This window comes from Bison bison, unplaced genomic scaffold, assembly GCF_000754665.1.
Source record: "Bison bison bison isolate TAMUID 2011002044 unplaced genomic scaffold, Bison_UMD1.0 scf7180017864390, whole genome shotgun sequence".
Classification (NCBI taxonomy): Eukaryota; Metazoa; Chordata; class Mammalia; order Artiodactyla; family Bovidae; genus Bison; species Bison bison.
Window position 1 is genome coordinate 5,021,936 of NW_011494962.1, and position 22,688 is coordinate 5,044,623.

Genomic DNA, 22,688 nt, shown 5'->3' on the forward strand with positions numbered 1-22,688 from the left:
GTGTGTATCTGTATGTTTTGGAGGTATTGTTTGATTGCTTTCTGGGAAGAATGTTAATTTTCTGGATATAAATCACAGTTACAAAAATTTAAAAAAATTTTTTGCACTGTTACTTTTTTTGTACTGTGCGTTCCAGTTCTTTATTATTATGCTGCCTCCTCCCGGCCACCCAGTTCTTTCAGTTTTGATGGAGCTAACTTTTTATCATTATATTTTTTGCTTAAATTGACATTGAGATTCAGATTTTGAATTTAGAAATAGCTCACATTTTCTAGGTCTGAATACCTTTTTCTTTGTATCTAATATATTCTTATGCAACAGGACTGAAGTAAATCTGTTTTTTAGTTAATTAAGTGATATTATGTGTGCCCAGTTTACCTTAGTTAAAATCTGTAGTATACTTAAACTAATGACTCAGTAACTTTGTTAATTTAGTTTCAAAATTTTCAAAAAGCTTTCTTAACGTTGTTCTGAAGTAGAAAACTTTATTGAGATATTGTAAGTCGGTAGTGACCCAGAAAGTAGGAGAATTAAATTTTTGTTACTATATTATTTCAGATAGCAGAACAGTTATTTATAATTAAAGTGCTAATACTTAAATCTCAGTATGTAAAATTTTTTTTCTAAATGATATAGTACATCCCTCTATCTTTATCAAGAGTATTATGAATATATCCCTGACTAATATGACACAGAACAGTAAGTTTTGAACTTTCTAAATACAGCAGCTTCTAAAAAATAGCAACTTTCTGCACCTTAAGTTGTTATGAAGAATCCTAGCGTATAAAAAGGGTATATGAATGGTGTATTTATTGTGTAAGTATTTTATAATGTGAACTTATGACATTTACTTATTATAAACTTACTTAATAAAATGAGAACAATTAGTCTGTTATGATAAAAATGAAAGTTTGAAACCAGATCATGTATGACAATTATGGTCTTTAGGATCTAGGTCACCTATTTGTAGATGTCTAGGTGCTAAGGGACTGTGGAATTCAGCTTGAAAAATACTCTAGAACATATATCCTTCATTTCTTTTCTGATATACAAATTTTCATGACCTATATTTTAAGACCTATATTTGCATGATTTAACAGTTTAAAATTGCTGCCTTGCCCTCAAATTGTTTTTACTTGTTCTTATTTTTAAACTTTTTAAGCAACATTATTGTTTTTCCTAACTTAATCAGTATTTATTTATTCAGTGGCCTAAAATTTATTTGGGATCATTAGCTCAGTTTAATCAACAGCTGCAGTATGTTCGTTTTATGTATTAATTTATTACTTTGTAAAGTTATTAGGACTTTTTTGTGTGCCGTAATGAATTCTCATAATATGAACATTTCTGTATGTAAATGTACATATGAGCTTGCCTGTGAAAAAGTAAAAGAACTACGAATCCAATATGTGTGACAAATCCAATATATGTGAGCAATTCTATCCATTGTGCATTTCGTTTCAGTAAGGTTTTGCCCCAGAGTATGAAATAGGAAAGTGAATGTGCTGTGACTCTAATCATTCTTATTTTTTTGGCTTCTTATAGTACGAACAGCTCACTGTATTTCAAAAATTGCATATGATGTAAACCAGCTACTTGGTTTTATATTCTTTATTGCTGGAGAGAAACTAACTAGGTTGAAATTATTGATCAATTTCTGTTAACCTTCAGAGTAGGGCCTCAGGGAAATTTTAATGATCCATTCTTCTTGCCTTCTATTGTGGACTATAAAATTTACATCCACCTTACCCTCCACAAGATGAATCCACTGATTATTACTTAGACAAGAGGAAACACCAATGCACTGTGGTTACTCATTTCTGATTCTTTCAGTGCCATGTTGCATTTTTGCAGCTCTGAACATAAGCAACTATAAACATAAAGTTGACCTCACTGGGATTATTACTTTTAGGATTAGTCACAGTTTTTAAATTTTCTATGCTGAATGTTAGCTATTATGCTCAGTAATTGAGGGCATAATAAATCTGGGTGCTGGGTAATTAACATGTTACATTATTATTTTGTCACTTTTTGCCCTCCTCATTTGTTTATTCCTTTTCACAAGCCATTTTGCTAGCATAAATCTTCAAGAGAAATGTTGAGGTAGCAGAAAGAACATTGACCAAGAATTCAAACCTATATTTGAATTATACTTTTGCTACCTTTTCTTATGTTGCCTAACTTCCATTTTCTGATTCTCATTTCCTTATCTATAAAATGGAGGAAAAAATCCTATCTATTTGGCAAGGATATGTTGGCGATTTACATGTTTTTGAATAATACCAAAAAATACTCCACAAATATCTAGCATACTAATTTTTCTGTAGTACTTGAATGCTCTTCAGTTTCTTTTCTCAGATGTCATATACTATATCAGATAGGATTGGATCAGGGAATGTGTTATGTTTAGAAAGAAGGGGAAATTTCTCATAGAATTAATGCTCAGAAGTGGTAACTAACACCATTATATCTACCTGGTAATTGATATATTCATATTTGTACTCCTGGGTCCTCTCTGTTGAATAAATTAGCCTTCCTTTGCTGTATGTGGGTAGTGGTAGATGTATTTATTAAGTCAAGCCAATATAGAATGTTGTCATTGCAGAATTAGAGTAGGAGAAATGTTTCGGTTCCAGTCTGGCTGAGTAGTCCACACATGCGGTGAGAAAATAACTTTTTCTAAAGAGATAACTTGAATTCAGGGCCCAAGAGTTTTATATGTTTCAGTACAGATGAGAGTCCTTACAGTATAGTTCTCTTTCAGTGGCCACAAACTGGCAGCGAGCAGACTTCTTTAATGTTTTAACCACTGCTATATTTCTCTAATACTTAAAGTTGCCAGATTTTAAACAAAAATCTGCATGTCTCATCTTTTAGAAAATAGAATATTGGGTAGTGCTAGAAATGTATTTTGCTGGAGAAAAATAATCAACAGTTTAGTACATAGTCTCCTTCAGATAGGGCCTCCTCCTCACAGCTGGTCCTCTTCGTTGATTCACATTACCTTCTGGGCTCCTGTGAGCTGTTCCTTTCAAATCCCATCCTGCTTACTTCACAGATTGTTGGTGGCCATTAATATCTAAAATACAGCTTCTCATCCAGAAGAAAGTAAACATAAGTAAAATCTGACCTACTTCATGTGGTAGGAGAGATAGCATATGTAAAATCAGCTTACTCTTTAGAAGATATGGCACATTTGTCTTGTCCTGGATTTTATAGTAGAGTACCATTGCTACTGATTGAAGGAGATCCACTGACATCAGCAAAAAGTGACATTCATTTGAAAGTAAAGTGGTTAAAAAAATACAAACTAGGAACATTTAAGTTCTTCAAAGTCTTTTAATGTGATAATAAATTCTCATTACATGTTATCACTCTATTAAATCTATCACTATATTTATTTGTTATATCATTATTGATGTTTTTAATGATGATATTGAATAAAAAATGTTAAATTATATTCACGATGTGCAATTTACTGAACAGGTAAATGGAATGAACTTTATAAAAGAGTTTTGCTTAAATTGATTAAGAAATATTAGCACTTAAAATAAGTAAGTTCCTAATAGAAAGTTCTCTTCACTGTACTAGACTACATAATTTCATAGGCCATTATATATACTTGTTTTTGTTAATATTTCACTTCCATGTATAAAAGATTTACCATCTCAGCTATGTGAAGACTTCCTTGATGATCCATGAAACATGGTAGTGTATACTTGTGATCTGATGTGAATTTGAATTCCACATTTTCCAGAGTAAGCCAGCTTCTTAGTGTTCATGTAATGCCATGACATTGGTAACCCCAGTGATGTGCTAGAAGAATGTTATTCATTTTTAGAAAGTGAGTTTCAAATTAGAGAGAAAGCTTTAGGGAAAATTGAAAATCCAGTTAACTTGCACAGGAAACATTGATTGACTCCCTTGTTTTCCCACTTCTTACACTCCTGAAAGAGAAAGTCATTTGGAAGAAAGCATAAAGTTTATTCACATAAGGGATTTTTAATAAATTGCTCAGGTTAGAACTTTCACTGAGTGTTCTCTATTAGTAATTTGTAAGTCTGTTATTGGACATCAATGTTTAAGTATGGAAATGATGAAAATAATGCTTACTCAATAAATCTTTGAGTTTAATGAGAAGGGGGAGTTTAACACAAGAAAAAAAGCTTAGAGTTGCTTCTGCATCTTCTTGAGGGTGTCTGCCTTCTCTGCTGAAGTAAACCAGACAGTACTGCCCAGTGGAGTCATCTGACTGATTTTTTTTTCTGACATACAAGCATCATGTCATGCAGAGCGGAAAGTATTAATGTAGAAGTCAGGAAGTGATTGTTTTGGTGCTGCTAGTGAGTAGTTGCATAGTTTGAATAAATTATTTAAGCTCTAGATGCCATTTTGTGATCATTAAATGAGGAAGGTGGTTGGACCACAGGTAAGAATACGAACTTTAGAATCAAACAGGGTCAAGGTAAATTCATATTCTTCCACTCATTTGTTAGAATAGTGCTCAGAGTATCAATATAATGCCTATATAGTAAGTGCTCAATTGGTCCTGGCTATTTGCTTATTTTCAGAATTTCAGTTTTCTTTAAAATGGGGATAAAGTACCATATAGAGTTGATACTGGGATTTAAATGGGCAAAACAAAGTACCTAGTGTAGTGTATGACACAAATAAAGTATGAGTAAGATTGGTTGCTTGTTCCTCACAAGGTTCCCTCCAGCATGAATTGTTTTGCTCTGTGTTTCTTTTTTTAATCATTATGAAATTGAGAGGTCTGGGGTACTAGGTACTCTAGAAAAGGGTTTAGGGAAAGAGGATTGTTAGGGCCTTGGCTGATACACAGTAACAATGCCCAAGAGCAAGGTGTTTAAATCTCAAATTGAAGACCTTCAAGAGCCCGAAGGGGACAAAACAAAGAGTTTTTATTTGTGCTAGGGCAGCATGATACAGTGAAACAACAATGTACTGTGAATTGATCAGTTGAATCAACAAATTTAATAAATATTTATTATGCCCCTCTTAATTTCCCAGGTACTGTTTTGATGGCTGGAATACAAGATCCTTTGCTCTCAAGGAGTTTACACTGGGGCAGGGAAAAAAGGAGCATAGAAGTAAATAAGAGATGCTCAACTGAAAATGCTGGAGGTGGGATGGGGTAGTGACTAGCTAGGTGAACCCTACTCAAAATGTGTTTTGTAGGTCAGTTCAGGGTCAGTTATCAGTTTATCTGTTCCTGGTCCTCCATTAGATAACTAAAATTAAGAATGTCTAGAAAATTTTACATCAATCTAAGAAAATAATTTTATATCAGATCAAAGAATAAGAATCATATATTTTATATGCTTCCCTCACCCCCAGATAACTCATCTTCATTGTGTTTTACAAGAATACTAATCTGTAATGGATTGGAAATAAAACCTTGATTCTTTACCATTGTTAGTTTGAGAAACATTGTTTCTCACTGTTTCTCAACTTTAATTTTAGTGTGGTAACTTCCATTCTTGGCACTTAGATAAGCAGGCTGCAGAAAATTTGAGCTTCTTACAGTTAATTAATTCATTGTTGGGATTAATTTATTTTGCTTTAAAAAACAGTCTCTACTTGTTATTAACATTATATTTTATGCTGGATTAAAGGACTTTAGTTCCTTTGATTTTAAAGTACATTTATTCAAAGAGTTGGGTGTATAAAGTAGAAAGAGGGAGGAACCAAAATTAAAACTGGAATGAATACAATACTTAGATGATTTCTGACTCTGAGATTTTATGATCAATTGTTCTTTTGGTATAAAATCTTTCCTCCCACCAAGTGTTAATTTGCACAATGTCTACTATATGAAGTCACACAATCTTATATACTTGTCTCTGTCCCTTCATATGATGCTGGTGGAGCACAGATCCTAAGAAGAGAATATAGTTGAGGAAATCTATACTACTTATCAGAGATAATGTGGGTAGCATTTAGGATTATCCACATATTAGAAGTCTACCAATTCCTGTTTTTATATAGCTTTATCATTTCCTTATTTAGAGCCTTATGTATTGCATGTAGGGATAATTTAAGACCTGTGTTTTAAGACAACTGAACATAAGATTGAAAAATAAGGAACATATTTTGGATAACCCTTAGTTAGCATATTAAATGGACTCCCCTGGTGGCTCAGATGGTAAAGAATCTACCTGCAGTGCAGGAGACCTGGGTTCAATCCCTGGGTCAGGAAGATCCTTTGGAGAAGGGAATGGCAACCCATTCCTGTATTCTTGCCCAGAGAATTACAGGGACAGAGGCTATATAATCCATCGTGTCACAGAGTCAGGCATGACTTGAGCGACTAACACTTTTATAGATAATGACTCAATTTTTACCCAGTCAGATCTGATCCATTAAAACAATACATAAGTGATTTAGGTTCAAAAAGAATATATCACACAAAATATGTTCTTATGTAGATACTTGTAATGTAACATACCTGAGTGTTGATACTGAGTGCATACTTTTGTAATATTCACCAGTGGTAAATATGTCGAATAATTTAAACATCATAATAGTGACACTTGAAGATGTATTATCTTATTATCTGGTAAAACATAAAGCAATATCATTCTAAGAACACGTCTATTTAATGATCATTTACTATTTAAGTGATTAATTAAAATTTGAAAGGCAGCTGTAGAGTAGAATAAGGACAGCTTTTAGCTAATATGAATTATAACTTATATTTTTAATGATTGTTAAAGTAGCAATCATTGGATTTATGTAATCATGTTGATTTATGCCACAAATTAAGGCTTTTGAATATCTCTGGGGGTTAAAAATATTCTTGATGTAGTGGGGTTAGAATTTCAGTTATATAAGAACTCTAAGTTGGTTTTTTCTTATTACCTGGATTTTAATCATGTTAGTAAATAGATAACTAGATATATTCTAGAACCAGTCAGTGCCTGTTGGGGAACAAATGGGGGAGGGTTTACTCAGCAGTATTCTTCAGTTTGGTCATGAAATGAGGACTGCTTTATGTAAATTGTTCTTACTGGCGCCAGCTAGCTGTAACTGCAGTCTGGCTGTGCTAGGGTAGCAAATAATATGTGTCATGGATTTTCTGTTTGGAATGTATAAGAATGCAGCCTTTTGGACTGAAAGAACAGAGTTGATGCATTAGAATAGGAGTACTGAGACCTCCACAATTGCCAGTGAATAAGTGAAATAGTGAGAAGCTATAAGCCTTTTAACTTTTTGCTCTGCTTTTGTAGATTTGTACCTATTGATACTATTGGGTAATATGTGGGAGGTACTTAACTGCACACAGTTGCTGCAGACCTAATAGTTGGCAGCATAGAAAGCTATACAAAAGAATTCTGATTCTAGGCATCTTCACTTGCAACAGTTCTTTGGAAGATGTACGTTGAGTGTTCTGTGAGCTTCACTGACATGCTGTCTGATGTTTTCTGGCTTTTGTGGTTGATGGGATGTTTGCTGCACAAACTACACAACAGATGTGAACCACTGAAAGGAATTTTAAAATGTAGCCAGTCTACTGTATTCCTATTTTTTTTTAAATGAATATGTACCAAACAAGGAATTTAGGCTCAAAAAAAGCTGATCTAGAAATCTGCATTAGCTTTTATGCTTATACAAATGAACTGAGTAGCAGTGGTTAACAGAAGAGGAAGTCTTTTTCACAGTATCAAGCTGCCCACAGGTAAGAGATTCAGGTCCGTTTTCTATGATAACTCTTATCCCTCCCCTACCTCCTCAGGCCTTATATCTGTCTCTCACCTTTGAGAAGTTTTTTTGTTTTTAGTTTTATTAATACTAAGATTACTAGATTGTTTAATGTTAATTTTCAGGAGATTCTGAATGTCATATTTGGATTTGATTTCTTAAAAATATTTTCATCTTCTCTAATTTATCTCAGGTTTAAATTGAAAATAACAATAGGCTTCATATATGAGTATTATTCATGCATACAATATGTTCTTATTACATAGAAATCAGTTTTAGGTCTCTCCATAGTCCTGTTACTGTGTTCTCAGTTGTAGTGACACCAACTGGTACATAAAGAGCGATGACTTTGTAACCTTACTAAACATGAAGTTTTAGTTTAAATGTACCCCTTTGACTTCAAAATCAGAATGCTTGTTTTCACAAGTGACTCATTAACATATATTAGATAATGTATATTTATACATATAACATGGTCAAGTGTTCCCTACCACCTTTATCATTTCCATTTCCACATATTTAAATTCATCACCATTTTATGAAGTGAATTTAAGAATCTAAAACTAACAAGAATGTATTAATTAGAAATTCTGTTGAGTCTAATATTTTATTTCTTAAGCTTGGTGAAAGGTACATGAGCATTTATTATTTTTTGTGTGTGTGTCTGAAAAATTGCATACAAAAAAATCTCATTTAAATAAAAATAACTATATAAAATAATGAATATGGTAACCATTATTGTAAGTCAGGCATAACAAAGGCAACTCAGCACGCATGAAAAGATATGAAGATTTATGTTTATAAAGAAATGCATACTGATATATCAGTATTGTTGTTCAGTTGCTAAGTCTTGTCAGACTCTGTGACACCATGGATTGCAGCATGCCAGGTTCTCCTGTCCTTCACTCTTTCACACTGTATCAGTATGGCCAGTGATAGGATATATTACAGATTGGTATAATAGTTTTAGAGGAATGAGAGTGGGGAGGTAAGAAAGTTGAATGAAGCTGAGAGAGGGTGGTGAGGCTAGTTTAGGGAAATGGAGGGAAGGAATTAGAATAGGCAGTTCTCTGCCTTTGCATTCTTTCTGGGAGTTAAATAGCAGATTCTTTCTGCAACCTGAAAGTGCTAGTTTTAGTTGAGACTTCAGTTCTTTAGATAAAGGGTAGTTGGTCCTTTATTACTGTGTAGTTGAATACTTAAAATCTAGAGGTCAACTGTGATAAAAGGCACACTCATGTTTCAGGGGCCCAAACTATTTCCCATTGCCCTTTGACTGGGTTGCTTGGGATTTTAAAAATGATTGTTTTAATATATGTTCTGTTGAAGTATAAAAATGTATATTTGTGGATATATTTCCTCCAAGTAAAGAATTTCACTAGAATTGGAGAAATGGTGATAGTAGAAATATATTAATTTTGAATAATGTGCTTGAGGTTCAGTGGAAGAATGAGGCTGGATGTGTTCTTTTGGTGTAGAGAGCACAGTTGGGAAATGTTTTCAGACTTCTCTTTGAGGCAATGTTTGGGAGAATGTTGGGCTAGGAAGACAGTGGAGATAGACTGGTTTATATATGTATATAGATAAAGAGGCAAGGAGTTGTTAGACCAAAACAGGCATTTATTGATTACTATTAGAGTTCGGGGTCACGGCAAAGAAAGATGTTGGAAAACAGGAGTGTTCTGTCTATAGAGAAAAAAACCTAAAAAGGCGTATAAAACAAAAATAAAGGACATGAGCATAATAAAGTTGTGCAGTCTTCGAGACTGTTAAGCTTGAGTGTGCATGATCCAAAAATCTAGGGAATGAAATTTGAAGTTTTAGTTTTGGTGTTCCTCTTAGGCAACAACTTTTGTTTAGCAAGCAATGTAGACCTAGAAAATCTTTGAAGTGAAACAGACGTGAGTGATCTAACATCACACCTTGCACTGGAGTCTACTGTTTGTTATTTCTGACAGGTAGTTATCTGGCTTCTGCATCGTTTCTAGCGACAGAAAAGAAAGGCTCTAATTTTATAAGGCAGTTCCTTCTTTTGTTGGACATCCAAAACAATGAACGTTTGCAGATTTTGAAACAAAATTGGCCTTTCATTGTTTTGTTCCTGCCCTCTACCTTGTGTCTGTCTCTTTCTCTGTGTATCTCTCTGTCATTTTTACATGACAAATCTGCACTAAAGAAAGCCATTAAAATTCTCTTGTGTTTTCTAGGCTAAATATCCACCATTTTTCTGACATTTGTTCATATACTGCATTGTTGTAGGTCATTCTTTAGCCTGGTCATCCTCTTGTTTATTCTACTGTTTTTTTTTTTTTTAATATAAATTTATTTATTTTAATTGGAGGCTAATTACTTTACAATATTATATTGGTTTTTCCATACATCAACATTAATCTGCCACAGGTGTACATGTGTTCCCCATCCTGAACCCCCCCTCCCTCTTCCCTCCCCATACCATTCCTCTGGGTCATCCCAGTGCACCAGCCTCAAGCATCCTGTATCACGCATAGAACCTGGACTGGTGATTCATTTCATATATGATATTATACATGTTTTAATGACATTCTCCCAAATCATCCCACCCTCACTAATATTCTACTGTTTTTAAAAGTCTCTTTTTATCTGTGATGCTCATAAGTAAATACATTACTAAAAAGAATGTTCCTTTTTTCTGACAGTGTACTTCCGTTCTCCAGTTTTAAGTTTGCATTGACATTTTTGGCAGCCACTTTCCACTGCTGAATTTTATTGAGTTTGAAGCAAGTTAAAATCCCTTAGTCTTTTTCATGTATTCCATTGATAACATGTAATATACTTAAGTATTTGAACCAAGTGTATTATCTTATAATTATATTTTCTTAATTTCTAATGTGGTTTATTATGCTTTCTTTTGATTTTCCTTGCTTGTTTTCCCCCTTTAGGAAGTCTCTCAAAGAGCTGGTTTTAGATTTCATTGATTGCTTGCTGTTTTATTGAGTTTCCCATGATAATTTTCAATTTTTATTGTAGTTACTTTCTTTGGGTTTATAACTTTTACTTGCATTTTTGAGTTTGTGCTTCTTTATTAATATGTGCATTTAGGTTTTCTCCTGAGTATCATTTTAGTTGAATTCCCTGGGTGGTATTTTGTTAATACTTTGTTGTTTATATTATTTTACCACTGACTGCTCCTTAATCTAAAGTTTTTTTTTTAATTTATAAGGAGATAACTTTCCCTCTCATTTCATTATTGTTTATCTAACTGTAGTAAGTTATGGCTAGAGAATGTGGCCTTGTGTGAATTTTGTGGGGGGGGTTGGTCTTTGAATTTATTAATATTTCCTTGTCACCATATGCACAGTCAATATTAATGTATGTTGATTTTTGTTCATAAAAATTTGTATTCTGGGTTTTTTGGATATACAGTTCTATTTACTTTTCTACTGAGCAACTTCACTTCTTCACTTCAGCATGTTAATTGAGAAATGCATTTTTAATATTTGTTTTTTTTCATCTGTAGAGTTTAGAAAGAAGTGTGTCTATTTGAATTTATTAGTTTTTCCTTGAATTTTTAAAAATATATTTTTGGTTTATGTGATCTGAAGTGGTATTTAGGTATATCAGACATAATGTTTCTAGTGGATTGTACCTTTATTAATTAGAAATATCTTTTTTGTTCCATTACTGGATTTTAAATTTGAATTTTTTTTTATATGTTATATGTAGGTTTTGTACATCTACTTAACTTTTTTTTGGTTGGCATTTGCCTAATGTATCATTTTAACCTGTTTTCAACCTTTCTACGTTATTTTATTATAAGGTAATATATAGCACATATTTATTTGATGATATTTTTGTCATTTTATCCAGTTTGAAGCCTAAGTAACTTTTAGATTAGACTTTAGTAACTTTTAGATAACTATTAGTAACTTTTAGTAACTATTAGATAACTATTAGCAACTTTTAGGTAACTATTAGTAACTTTTAGATTTTTTCTTTATTCCTTTGTTCCTTATTCCACAATCTTAAAGTCCATTAATTCCCATTTTGTAATTATCTTGTATTTTGTTCCAGAATATTTGTTTTAAAGACGGTTGGTCCTCAATTATTTTAGTCTGCTCATGAGTTTTACTTGTTTTGTGGAGCATTGCTATTCCCCTGATCTGAGTTTCTTCCTAGGGTCTTTTGCTGTCTTCTATCTGTAAGTATATCTTTATATATCTTACAATAATTTATTAACTCAGTCTTTGCTCACAAGTAATACTTTTATTTTTTCTGTCCTTGTTGATTTTCTGGCAATAGGATTCTAGGCTAAAAATAAGTTTTCCCTGAACTTTGGGGATATTGTTGTTTTATTTTAGCATTTAGTATTGCTGATGACAAGTCTGATGTCAGTAATTTTTATTCCTTTGTAATTAAAATGATGTTTAAAAAAATTCTGAGTTATTAGTATTTCTTCATACGGGTTTTCTGAAATCTTAACATAGTATGTCTATCTAAGTGTTAAAAAATTTAATTTAGTCTGTTTTGGTAATTAGTTTTTCTTTGGGAAACTTTTTTTTTTTTAGGTCTGTGAAGTTTTTTTCTTACTTCTCTCCTTTTTTTCCCCTCAGTTCTTTTTTTCTATACTTCCTCTTGGATGAATGTTGTTGCTTCTGGGTATATCCCTCATATCTCTTAGCTTTCTGTTTGTCCTTTGTATAATCCCTACCTCCGCCTGCCCTGAAATTTTTAATTGATTGTACTCATCTTTGTGCTTGAGAGTTCCTGTTTTACTTTGTGTGTATGCTGACCCAGGTGATTATGAGGGAGCTGTTGCTTGCTGCTCATGGCATAAGCTGGGAATTTGTGTTTTCAATGGTAGCCTTCTTTCCCTGTCTCTTCAGGAGCTTAGTGTCTATGTGAGTCACTACACTGTCTACATTCATAAATGTCACGTCCCTGTCTACATTCATAAATGTCACATCACTGCTGCCTTGGTTTAGCATTAGCATGAAAGAGATTGGGAAAAGTGGAATGAGCTTAACTGTTAAGATAAATCGCACAAATATGTTGTCATTTGAAAGTTGAAACTGAAATATCAGGTCTAAGTAAAAGTTTGTATCTTTTGTCTTTTCTCGTCAAGGGAACTGGTGTAACTAGTTTGGCATTTATCCTTCCAGACTTTGAAATATCCCTTATATGCATATATAAATGTTTAGAAATATATTATTTTGCATTTTAAAGCATAATTGCATAACATTTTGAATACTTATTGACTACTTATATGTCTGAGAATTTTCTATTTATGTCCTTATTAATCTCCATAACATTTTTATGAAGGCAGGCATTATAATAGTCTCAGTTTCATAGATGAAGATACTGAGTCAAGGAGAGGATAAGTATCTTGGACAGGTTATTTAAGAAGGAAATGATCATACCTGTATTCAAAGAGGTATGTCTGACTTCAAAGTTTATACTGTTAAGTATATTGAATTCTGTAGCTACTTGTATACTTAATATTCACACCAATAAAAAGTATCTACTGTGTTCTTAATTTCTCTTATTGTTCTTTATTCTTTAGTGGATCTTCCAGTATTTTTTAACTATTAGGGATTGATTATTAATTTGTTTGCTATTATAGTACAACAGTAGATATCCTGATACATTACCTTTTAAAAATATATTATTAGTAATACTTAAGATGGATATCTCAATGTATTCTTTGGTGTGTCAAAGTGAAAGTGAAAGTGGCTCAGTCTTGTCAGACTCCTTGGGACCCCATGGACTGTAGCCCACCAGGCTCCTCTGTCCATGAGATTCTCAAGGCAAGAACACTGGAGTGCATTGCTGTTCGCTTTTCCAGGGGATCTTCCCGACCCAGGGATCTAACCCACGTCTCTTGCTTTGCAGGCAGACTCTTTACCATCTGAGCCACCAGGGAAGCCCTTTGTTGTATCAAAGTGATTACACAGTTCTGCTTATTTGCCCCTGAAAATAGTTATGACACTGAAGTCTTATATCAGCAGTGTATGATGCTACTCATTGCTGTACATTATCGCTAACAATATTCTTTACCGTCTGAGCCACCACGAATCCCAAGTAGTTGCCAATCTGATGTAAACAAAATATTGTCTCTTTGTTTTGTCTTTTTCTGATTATTATTGAAGTTGAATATTTTTTCTTACATTCCTTTTATGAATTGCTTATTTGATTTTTTTTTTTGTCCTTTTGAGTTTTTTGTCTTTATTATATTCACTAATAGATACTCTTTTATTCTGGTACTAATCCTATTAGCACTATGCTTTTTTTTTTTTTTTTGAACTGGGGGCTGCTCTGCTACCACAGCTGTGCGGTAGGCCCGCCTCCCACCCAGGTGACAAGCTCCGCCTATTTGGCATTGCAGCCACTAGGCTGGCAGGCTGCTGCTCACTGATTGGCATGCCCTTGGTGTGAGGCACCCCAACTCAGTGCACTGTCCTCCCCGGAAGATAAGCTGAGATTGTTTCCCACGGAAGACTGGCAGGTGGAGGAGCGGAGGAAGGAGGCCTAGCACCTGAGAAGGGCTGGGGTGCGAGCCCACTATGCTTTTTAGGTTTAAAGTGTTTCTCGAAACTTGTGGTTACTTGTTACTTTTCTGTGCCTTTGATATTTCTCTACATTGAGTCATATACCCAACATAGTTCTAATGTTTCACATACTTTCATTGTTTTGTCAGTCTTTTTCTTATATGTTGATGTTTCTAGATAACCTTTTTTCTTGCTATTCTGAATTAAATGTTTTCTTCTTTATATCTTCTCTGAGGTCTTACTCTTTTTGTCAAGATTTCTAGAACAGTAATACTACACTTCTTGTTTTTGCCTTTTATGGAAATATCTGTGATGTTTTACTACTAAATATGAAGTTTCCTATTGGTTTGAAGTTGCCATTATCAGCTAAACAAGCAGTCTTTATGTTCTTAATTTTCATTTTTACCAGTGAATGAGTCAGGGAACATACTCAATGCCTTTTCAGTTTCTGTTGAAAAATGACAGTTAATTTTTAGGTTGTTACTACATATCTGAATATGCTTACTTTTTAAGGTATTAGAGGTGTTTAAAATGTTTAAAAAGTGCAATTTAGGATAGAAAATTCTTTTCATTTGGTAGTTAGTCATGCCTATAGGGATAGAGTGCTTCTAATGAGAATGTATAATTTTTTGTTTCTGGGCCTTAAAGATCTAATAGGAAGTCTGAGTCATTTCATAGAGACTGCCCTTCTAGTTTTCTCCAAGGACTGTTCTCTGCACAGTATATTATTGAGAGAGTTGTTATTGCCATTAACAGTGACCTGGCTAATCACATGTCTTCTCCAGTAGAATAACTTTAGAATGTGTATTCCAATATTTAAAGGATGATAAAAAAATTTTGTAGTGAACTATGATAAATATTTGAACATACCAAAATAAGGTCTTTGATTTGAATTTGTGAACCCTTGAAAAGAACTTGGTGGCGTATTGCATATATGTATTTCTTTGGGTTTCCCTCCCCAATCCCTTCCTTTTCCTTTTCTTTCTTTTTCTTTTTTTTTTAATTCTGGAGGCTCTAGGCTCAGTTAAATATTTTAATGTGGCAGACAGCCAGATTTCCAATAGTCCTGAACTCAGCATGTTGCTGTTGCTTAGCAACTACTTGTGAAGTCTTGTGGATATAACTGAATTATAAGTAGGGTTATGGGCAGAAGTGGAATTGAGATTGGTAAGAAAGGCATACTCTTCCCCCCACCCCCCATTTGAATTTGAGTTATTCTTTATGCAGAGTTAGTTTTCAGAAATCTGGCTCATAAAAACTGGGTGTACTAACCCTATCAGGAAGACAGGGCTCTGTAGAGGTCTTGTTTGTAATTACACATTTGAAAGCCTGTTTTTATTATTAGGATTAAATAGTCTATACTGGAGAGATAGCAGTAAATGGAAAATAGAGTACTTCTCCTAATTTTCATGGTTATTCATGTAGAAAAGTTTCTACAGATGGTATTACTGCCTATATTTCTTTTCCACATTTGTTAAAATTTACATGTGTAACAAATTTTTGGTTATAATTCTATAAAAATTTTTAATCACATTGTTTATTTAGTGTCTTAAAAACTGTCCTATAATAGTGACCATGTAGGCATTTGATAAATACACAAGTACTCCAAGCTATCTTTGCCATTTCTCAGTAGAGCAATGGGTTTTTGAGTGGAATTTATTAAAATTTTATTTGAGTCAAAATTTAAGGATCCTCTCAGTCCTTTGTTTTCCATTTATTCCAGATGGAAAACTTTAGACCTAAAGGTCTTGAATGATTTGCCCAAGCCAACTCTCTCCAATCTGTGTTTTTTTCTGCATTATTATCTTCTCCTGATGCAGATCTAAAAGCTTTTTTTTTTTTTTTGCACTCATATTTCATCAGTTTATACAAAGTTTAATTGTAGTCTGTAATTTAAAGTAAAAACATAAACCGAATTCAGTAGCAAGCACAACTAATATGAGCAGATTTAGATGAGAACAGAAGAACATGAGATCTCAGTAATACTTCTGGTCATCAGTCAATATGTTTATAGAATGGGTGGAAAACATTGGCTTCCTTGGTCTAATGGTTAGTAGGAGAGAGATTAAGGGAGTTTTCAAAGTATAATATTTTGGTGAGATTTGCAGATTTTTTTTTAGGTTCTGAAAGAAAACAAAGTGATAATCCTTAGTTTTTGGTAAAGGAACTGTGTTTTCTTAAAATATATCACAAGATTTTTGTAGTAGCTTCTGATAGCCCAACTTGTGAAAGTAAGCTTTTAAGAATATTTGCCTAACACAAGTAGATTATATTCTCTTATATGCATTGTTTGCCAGGGAGATTTCAGAGTGGGCATGTAATTTTTCATTTTTTGCTCCCTGGAAGAATGCTGGTCCATTCTGAGTTGTATGCCCAAGAGAGATCTTGTTATCAAAAGCGTAAGTTTTTTCTTAAATTCTAACAGAAGAAAAACATAGATTTGCAAATAAGATCAATTCAAAAAGTTGCAGTAAACATAATTTTAGTTAAATCTATTCAATGATAATATACTAGCAAATATTGCTTTTTTACAGAAGGGAAAAATTATAGGTACAAAGAAGAATTTGAGTTTCCTCTTTGAAATGAAAGATTAGGCTTCTTTTTGAAATTTAGTTATGTTTGTTGTTAAACTTCTGTACACATAGGCTACGGCCACAGAATATCTGGTTCTCAGATGACATTTTGAATTCCTGTGGGTTGTAGGAGGTCAGGGTCTAGAGATGGGTAAGAGTATAGAGATACGGAGGAGGGTGACATTTCTGGCATGTATCTAAACTTCTCTAGAGCATTTACTTGCTGTACTAATTTTTAACACTAAGGTGCCATTGATAATTCAATCCTCCCAAAATTCCAATTGGTGTGTGATAAAATGTTTACTTTGAAAATTTCATGCTTTTTCTGTTCCCTTAAATATAAAACTCGTGTCAGTAAAACTAAAATGTATAATAACTGCTTTAAATAATTTTAAGGAAATATGAAGTGCTAAGATATATATTTAAAGTGATAATTTGACTTGGATATCTGGAATTGTAAAATACTTTTTCCCACTTGTTGTGCCTTGTTATCAAATTTCAACCCATTTGTTACATTCTTCCTAATTATAACTCATAGGTTAATTCATATCTTTTTTTTTGATGAGGATCATAGTTTGTTCAGGTAAGTGAACAAGATGAATTTACATTGAAGATTTAAATTGTCTTAAAGATGTAGATACAGTTCTAAGTTAGATCTGAATATCCAAGTCACATGTGAATACAACATTAAGAAAAATAAGTAAAACAATAAGCTAAGTTACCTTTCATTCAGAACACTGCTTAAAATAATATTTATGTTTTTAAAGGCTTGGTTGAACTTAATTTTAGAATCTAGCTATCCTTAAAAGGATATACTACCAATGGATTGCTTTTTTGATGTATTTTCATCCTTCACTGGAGCTCTTTTTGTTACTTAAAACTGTTCTGCATTTTTATGTCTTAAACACATTGTTTATAAGCTTTATTAAAAATAAGTCTTTTACATGTAATTTTCATAATGAAGTTTTTAGACTTTCCGAATATCAAATACATGAATTCCTTTTTTGACCAAAGAAAACATTTTAAAAGTTAATTTACCACTTTATTAAAACATAATGGAGGGTTTGAGATATTTAAAACATGAACTTTGATAGGCCACATTTGTTTTAATATGATTTGATTGTAACCAACCTTTCATTTCAACAGCTATAATTTAAATTCTTGAAAATAAAAACAGATTTTTTCCCCTTTTACCTTTTCTCTTTATTTTCCTTTTATTTAGTTATTTTTAATTTTGGTCATTCTGTAGTAGCTCATGAGCTTCATAGTTAATTGCATTAGACTTCACATTGCTTGGCATCTTTATGATTCTCCAGAGTAAATGTGTTATATACATACAAGCATGCATACTAAACATAAATGTGGCTTCCTGGTGGCTCAAATGGTAAAGAATCTGCCTGCAATGTAGGAGACCCGGGTTTGATCCCTAAGTCAGGAAGATCCCTTGGAGAAGGAAACAGCAGACCACTCCAGTATTCTTGCCTGAAGAATTCCATGGACAGAGGAACCTGGTGGGCTATAGCCCATGGGGTTGCAAAGAGTTGGACACCACTGAGCAACTAATGCTGAGAAAGACTGAAGCATAATTAGGTTGGAAAGTTAGAATGATGACAAACATTCTTTTATTTGGGTGACAGAAACATGTTGTCAACTTTAATATTATCCCACATTAAAACTGAAAAACCAAACATAGCGGTATTGTAAAGATTAAATATTTATATGTTTAACTTTTACTTGACATAAATAACAAGATTGTTTTCCTCAGGAATTGTTGTAGTTTGATTGAAAAAACAGTTTTTGAATGTTGACTGTGTGGAAAGCACTATATGTTGGAACAAGTTTGTGTCAAAAAATAAGGCCTAATCCCCACCTGTTTAGAGATCTGCTTTGATTAATATTTAATCTTTATATTTTTAATACACAGTAAAATCTTTTACGCTTAAGTAAGATTCTCAAATGATTGCAGGGGAAAAGTGTTAGGAAAAAAAATGCAGCACTGTTCAGATTTTGACAGATTTTAGAAGTTTAGAGATGTAAGAACTGTGATTAAAGTGTTAACTTTTTCTCCTGAAAAAAGAACACTTAAATATTTATGTACATGTATACATGTGTACATATATAAGTAAAATGGTATGGACAATGGCATGTAACTTGAAATTGGTCGATTAATTTAGCTTAGAATTCATTTTTCTTTAATTGCCACTTAGTAAGAAAAAGTTCCAAGTTAATATTCTAGATGAAATGCAAGGTACATAATTTTCCCCAGGAAAATAAAGTGTTTTTGCTGGTGGTTTTCCTCTTATATTCACGTCTATTCTGGGATTCATACTAGCATATTGTTTCTATTTTTAGGCTGTTGCCAGGCAGATTAAAAATTTCTCCTCTTAGGATTGCCCACTTTCTAGTTTTCTGATTGGTTACATGAACCTGCTTTCTTTAGCCAACCACAGTGACTATGCAAATTGTATTTCAGTTTCTGTTGCAGTGAGAGAACTGATAAGATGGCTGCAGGGGTTTTCCTTTGGGGTATGTTTATTATTCTAAAGAGGATTTTCATCATTATGTAATAAGCAAAAGTAGATTTTTTTCAAAATGGTATTTTATTTCTTGAAATGTGAAATCAACTAATTAAACAAGTTTTATAAGCCTTGAAAAATGCCTCTTATGTCAGATTAGGTTAATTTTAATGGAGTTCTGTATTGAACCTTGTTAGAGGCAGCATTTTGTGTCGTGGGTATATGTTACTTTTTGTTAGTAAACATCCTGACTTCTCAAAGGAAGGTTGACTTCTGTGTAAACCTGCTGTATGTGAACATGCCAACATGTTAGTGTGTAATTCTGTCAGAGATATTCTAGATTACTACCTTTGCTTTGTAAAATAATTTCATTGTTTCGCTTAAGAATCATTTTTTATTTTAGTTATATGTATATAGCCCATCATTCTTTTAGTCGGTGTTCACTAAGTGTATCTTATATTCCAGACACCGTGTAGCTTATTAATATTATTCCCGGATATTTACTTTATTTTTTATTCTTTTGTTAAATGACCTGTAAAGTACGTCATAGTGATACCAGCATATTTTTAAGATGTTTTCTGACAGCAAAACTTGGGCATTTAAAATGTATTAATCTTATACTAAATACATGATGAGATGTGCCAAAGTATTTCATAAAATAGACATGAATGTAGGTATTATAGTCCATTTATAATATTTATTTTAAAAATTGAAGTATAGTTGACTTACGGTTTTATATTAGTTTCAGGTATAAAATGTGATTCAATGTTATTATAGGTTATATACCATACAAAGTTATTACAATTTTACTGACTGTATTCTCTGTGCTATGACATTCCTTCCCTGTGACTTATTTATATTATAACTGGTAGTTTCTACCTCCTGATCCCCTTCACCTGTTTCATTCATTCTCCACATTGCCTCCCCTAATAATTATTTCTAGAAATATACATGTAACGTACTGGTAAATACAGTGGCAAGACACTTCATATTGAATAAAGACAGCACTGAGAACCTGTGACAAAGCATTATGTAACACCAGAAAGTTCAGTAAATAAGCCTTGTTTATAAGCAAGTTTATCATTAATTACATGTAAGGCCTCTTGGTTATGGTACCAGTTTATAGTAAAAGAGAATGCTCCTGTTTCACTTAAGACTCCCTAGTCCTTTTGGAAAAGGCAGTTGATTGCATTTTCTATGTATAGGATACTTGATTCATATATGTACCTGGAGCGTTTATTTGCACCATACTCAGTACTGTTTTCTTGTTGGTAAAATTTGTTTTGTTCTTTTATCTTCTCATGTCCATTATTACATCCTATGAGATAAACATACTACAGAATTATGTCCCATTTAGGACAGGGGGAAAAAAGTAACTGGCTTATCTGAGAGGAACCCATGGAGAACAAGGTTGCTGTTTTTTCTACATATTGCCTTTTATAGAAGTATACTAGTGTAATTACAGGTCTACTTGTTGACCTAGAAGTGTTAATTCTCTAAAGTGGGAACCAATTCTCAGTTCTTTTTGTTTTTGTTGCTTTGTCTGTTTTGAAAGTGTGACCCAGTAAAAGTCATAGGTTGAAAACAAATGAAAAATTATTCAACTCTAGTTTTGCTGTTAAAAAAAAAAATCACAGGCTTATTGAAATGTAATTCACATGCCATATAATCCACATGATTAAAGTATACAACTCATTGATTTTTAAAACATTCACACAGTGTGTAACCATCACTACAATTAATTTTAGAACATTTTTTATTACATTATAAAGAAATCTTGTATCCGTCAGGAGCCATTCCTCATTTCTTCCCCAACCCCCAGTACTAGCCAGCTACTTATCTGCTGTCTTTATAGATTTGCCTATTCTGGACATTTCATATAAATAAAGTTACTCAGTGTGTGGCCTTTTGTGATAGGCTTCTGTCACTCAGCATATTTTCAGGGTTTATTCATGAAGTTACATTTATCAGTACTTCATTCCTTTTTATAGCCAGCTAATATTTCATTTTAATGGATATACCACATTTTATTTATCAGTTGCTGGACTATGCTGGACTATGGCTATTATGAATAGATACTTTTAGGAGGTTATGAGAAGTGCTTCTATGAGTATTTGTGTATAAGTGTTTGCATGGATGTGATTTTATTTCTTGTGGATATGTATGCCTAGGAGTAGAATTGCTAGATTTTTATAGCAGCACAGTTCAAGAAGTGCCAGCCTCTTTTTCAAAGCACCTGCTCCACTTTACAGCCCCATCAGCTGTATGAGGATTCCAATTTCTCTCCATCTTTTGCTAACACTTGTTATTTTCTGCTTTGGTTATAACCATTGTGTTGTGTGTGAAGTGTTAATTATGGTTTTGATCTTCATTTCTCTAATGACTAATGATGTTGAGCATCTTTTTATGTTTGTTGCTTATTGGCTTATCTTTGGAGAAATATCTATTCAAGTCTTTCGCTCATTTTTAAATTGGGTTGTTTTATTGTTATTGAGTTATAGCAGTTTTTATATATTCTAATAGATACAAGTCTCTTTTCAGATATATTATTTACACATATTTCCTCCCATTGTGTGAGTTATCTTTTCACTATCTTGATGGTTACCTTTGCAGCACAAAATTTTTAATTTTTATGAGGTCTAGTTTTTTTTTCTTTTGTTAATCTCTTGGGTCATATGTAAGAAATCATTGACTATTCTAAGGTCATGTAGATTTATATCTGTTTTCTTTTAAGATTAAAAATTTTAGCCATTAGATTTAGGTCTTTGACCCATTTGGAATTAGTCTTTATTTATGGTATGAGATAGGGATCCAAAGCCATTATTTAACATGTGGCTATTCAGTTGTTTCTGCACTATCTGTTGAAAACACTGTTTGTTCCTCATTGAATGGTCTTAGCACTCCTGTCAAAAATTATTTAACCATAAATGTGAGGGTATATTTTTTGACTGTTCTAATCCATTGCTGGAAGAAGTACAAGCTGGAATCAAGATTGCTGGGAGAAATATCAATAACCTCAGATATGCAGATGATACCACCTTTATGGCAGAAAGTGAAGAGGAACTAAAAAGCCTCTTGATGAAAGGGAAAAAGTGAAAAAGTTGGCTTAAAGCTCAACATTCAGAAAACTAAGATCACGGCATCTGGTCCCATCACTTCATGGAAATAGATGGGGAAACAGTGGAAACAGTGTCAGACTTTATTTTTTTGGGCTCCAAAATCACTGCAGATGGTGACTGCAGCCATGAAATTAAAAGATACTTACTCCTTGGAAGGAAAGTTATGACCAACCTAGATAGCATATTCAAAAGCAGAGATATTATTTGCCAACAAAGGTCTGTCTCGTCAAGGCT

General features: G+C 33.0%; 1 protein-coding gene across 6 annotated transcripts in view; it reads left to right on the top strand.

Moving 5' to 3' along the window:
- Positions 1-22,688, top strand: part of ATF7IP (activating transcription factor 7 interacting protein) — a 115,164-nt gene that overhangs the window by 19,907 nt on the left and 72,569 nt on the right. Inside the window, exon 1 of one of the 6 annotated variants that reach the window (XM_010858712.1) lies at positions 18,340-19,345. The exons of the other annotated variants lie outside the window; for them this stretch is intronic. The gene's annotated coding sequence lies outside the window, so the exon portion shown is untranslated. Of the gene's footprint in view, positions 1-18,339; positions 19,346-22,688 lie in introns of those variants that run through there. 6 annotated transcript variants of the gene reach the window in all.